Source organism: Falco peregrinus, chromosome 5, assembly GCF_023634155.1.
Source record: "Falco peregrinus isolate bFalPer1 chromosome 5, bFalPer1.pri, whole genome shotgun sequence".
Lineage (NCBI taxonomy): Eukaryota > Metazoa > Chordata > Aves > Falconiformes > Falconidae > Falco > Falco peregrinus.
Genome location: NC_073725.1, coordinates 32,617,447 through 32,620,599, shown reverse-complemented (window position 1 = coordinate 32,620,599; position 3,153 = coordinate 32,617,447). Strand labels below are relative to the sequence as shown.

At 51.1% G+C, this 3,153-nt stretch overlaps 1 protein-coding gene across 2 annotated transcripts in view; it reads left to right on the top strand.

Annotated features, from left to right (window-relative positions):
* The first annotated feature begins 268 nt into the window (after positions 1 to 268).
* Positions 269 to 3,153, top strand: part of BZW2 (basic leucine zipper and W2 domains 2) — a 56,523-nt gene continuing 53,638 nt past the window's right edge. Inside the window, exon 1 of one of the 2 annotated variants that reach the window (XM_055803481.1) lies at positions 269 to 404. The gene's annotated coding sequence lies outside the window, so the exon portion shown is untranslated. The remainder of the gene's footprint in view (positions 405 to 3,153) is intronic. The other variant, XM_055803480.1, reaches the window with a different exon arrangement.

The window sequence follows — 3,153 nt, the reverse complement described above, 5'->3', positions numbered from 1 at the left end:
CGCTCCGCTCCTCATGGTGACTTCCTCCTACAGCTCCGCCCTGACAGGGGCCGGCCGTGGGGTAAACCATTCTCACCGAGGTGTGGGGGGATTTGGGTGATGGCTGTTTCCCTCCGCCGATTTCCCGGCAGGGCGCTGCCGCAAAGAAGGAACCCCCTCCTCTTTCGCCGTCTTTGTGAAGTTGAGAAACGTGTTTTGCTTTTATTTTTCCCCCTCTTTCGGGTCTTTCTGCGTCTCCTCCTCCATGCCCCCCCGGGACAGTTCTGGGAGTGGGGCGGCCGGGCGGAGGGGGCGGCCGCAGCGGCGCCCGTGTGTCAATGTGTCTGTCCTTCACTCCTCCATTGTTTGCTGCCGCCGCCGCCGCGCCTGCTCTGCCCTCCCCGGACCGCGCAACCACCCGACAGGTGCGGCGGGCGGGCGCCTCTCACGGCCGGGCCGCCCCGCCCCGCGGAGAGCACGGCCGCCGGCGCGCGGGAGAGGCGGCTCAGCCCCGCGGCGGCGCTGCCCGGGCGGGCGGTGGGCGGCCTCCGCGGGCTGCGGCGGGGCAGCTCCGGGCGGGCGGGCGAGGCGCGGTGCCTGTGCGCGGCGGCCATGGCGGGCCCGGGCGGGCGCCGCGGCGGCGTTGAACGGGTGGCCGCGGGCGAAACCCGCGCCGGGGGACGCCGCCGTGTGCGGGTTTGCGGCGCCCGACCGCTGCGAGGGGCGAAACGTCCCTGCGTGGGGCGGCGCGGGGGTCGGCGGGGCGCCTGTTGCGGGCGCGGGGGAGCCCGTTGGCGCTGGGTCTGCTGGCGGGGGGCGGCGGGGCGGGCCGGCAGCCCGGTCCTGCCGCGGGGGTCTGCCGCCTGGCCTCGTCCTGGCATCGGCGTGTGGGGCGGTGCTTTCTAGTCAGGAAAAGCTGTTTATTCCGCTAAAGCGGCCGAATAAAGCCGCGATTGTGTCACGGCAGCGTGTCTCCGAAAGGAAGCAGATTTTGATGAATTGGGAAGTAACGCGCTTGCGGTGTTCAGAGCGGTGCCTTTTGTTAGCGCCTTTCTAAAATTAAACCTTGGGTGGAAAAACGATCGTTGTTACAGATCCAACTTTCCACTCCTGCAGCTGCAGCCCGGTAGGGCGCAGGGATGGTCCTGCGCGTCCCCGGCGAGGGGCAGAGGCTGAGGGTTACAGCGGCCGCGGTTGCTGCCTGTGCGGGGGGGCAGAGCGGGGCCCCGTGCTCCGTGCTGACTTTTTACCCTCCTTTGTCCTACTACTCCGTTATATTTTGTGTATGCTTTCTTTTAAGGAACCTGTTTTATCCTGTAACTAATCTTTGAAGGCATGGCTTTATCAGCAAGCTAATTTTATATCTATATTTTTTCTTCTTTTTCTTTTAGCACTTGCAGGTCATCTCATGGCTTGTTACATATTGAGGTCTCTCAAATATTAATCTCCCTCTCTGTTTTAACGTTTGTTAGTTGCTTGACTGCCTTCAAGGAATGGCGAAGTCCCATTGTTTGTGTCCTGGTCTGTAGAAGAGCACCACTCTCTGAATCTAGCCAACCTCTGTAACTGTTTGGGTAGAAAACCAAAATGTGATACGATTTTATATTAACAAAACAGCTAAATTCTGTATGGTTTCCTGATTTAAAAATCACGGCAATACAGGGATGTATCACCATCTAGTTTTACTTCAGTCAACAAGTGTAAATAGGAAAGATTGCTTTGGACTTCAGATTATAACAGATTCCCTTGACATATTTTAAATTTTTTTTTTAGAAAACCAAAAATACCTAAAGGAAATGCCCTCAAGACCAAAGTTCTTTTTATATCCTGGTCCAGAAGGAGAGCCCCATGTAGTGCTAACAGAAATCTGTCACTGCCTCAACCATGAAGGCTGAAATTGGGGTTTAAGTGTTCTTTTGTTGGTTCACTGCAGGGTGTGGATTTTACCCACTGTGGACAGATTTTATGATATTATAGTACTCTGATAATCTCTGTGGCACTATTAAATAACAAGCCTACAAGCTTCCTTTTGTACTCAAAAAAAATCCTGTCAGGCATTCAATGTACAAAACTGTGCATATTGCATTCTGTTTTTTTAAATGTCAGAATGTCATTGCACCCTAAGTCACGGAGTTAACAGGCAGACACAGTTTTTCCTTGGCAGTCTCACTGGATGGAGCTCACTTGGTGACTAAGGGTGCAGGAGGGCTCCATCTGCAAGGGTAATAAAATACTTTAACACTAGTTTAAAATGTTTCTTACTGTTACTTATGGAAGGCTTCTGTATGACCTTCAGACCTGTAGTAGGCAGACATTTCACAATCTTCGGTTTATCCTTGCGAGATCATGACGAAGTAACAAAGTGGCACTGCCTCCATTTTATGTATGGAATTTGAAGCATGGAGGCAGCAAGTGATTTTTTTCAAGGTGGCATGGGGAGTCTGTGTCGGGGCAGGGAACAGGAACATGAAAACGCAGCTTCTGTACCTTTATGCCTTGCCCAAAATGCATTTTCTTTTATCTACTGTATCTGCTTATTTCACTTATTTAAGTTGTGGATGGTAATTAATAATGTAAGGTTTGGGTATTACAGAGGGAGAAGGAAATGTTAACCTCACTGCAACTCAAGATATTGTTTAGATTTCAAATTATAAGTATTGCATATAAAAAATTCCCCATTTCCTCATCAGGTGATACACCTGATACTTTTGATCTGCTAAGCAGGTACCAGTGATGATATTTTTCCCCTGTGATTTGCTGGTTCTAGTATGTGCAGGTGTGCTTGTGGGAATTTATGATGGTTTATAATGAATGTATAGGTGATCCAAAACACCTCATGTTTTCTGCAGTTGTTGAGAGTAAGATTCATGCAAGAAAATAAGGATTCCTTTAACTGAGTAGCATTTGCTTTTGTTGGATGTACAAAACAATAAGCTTTTTCTTGGATCAAGCTAGGGGAGGACTGCCTTATGCCTTGCAGAGTGCACCATGAAACTTTCAGTCTTTGCACATGGAAGAGAGGAAAAGGAGATGCTGGACTGGTTTCACTGGTTTCAATCTGTTTTCTCTCAAATGACTACCCTTTGTGCCTTGGAGGCTTGCTTGAGTTATGGCCATGTACTCTGCTGCTCTGCCCGTGGCAGGTCAAAGATCCTGTAGCCTCTTTCTGTGCCT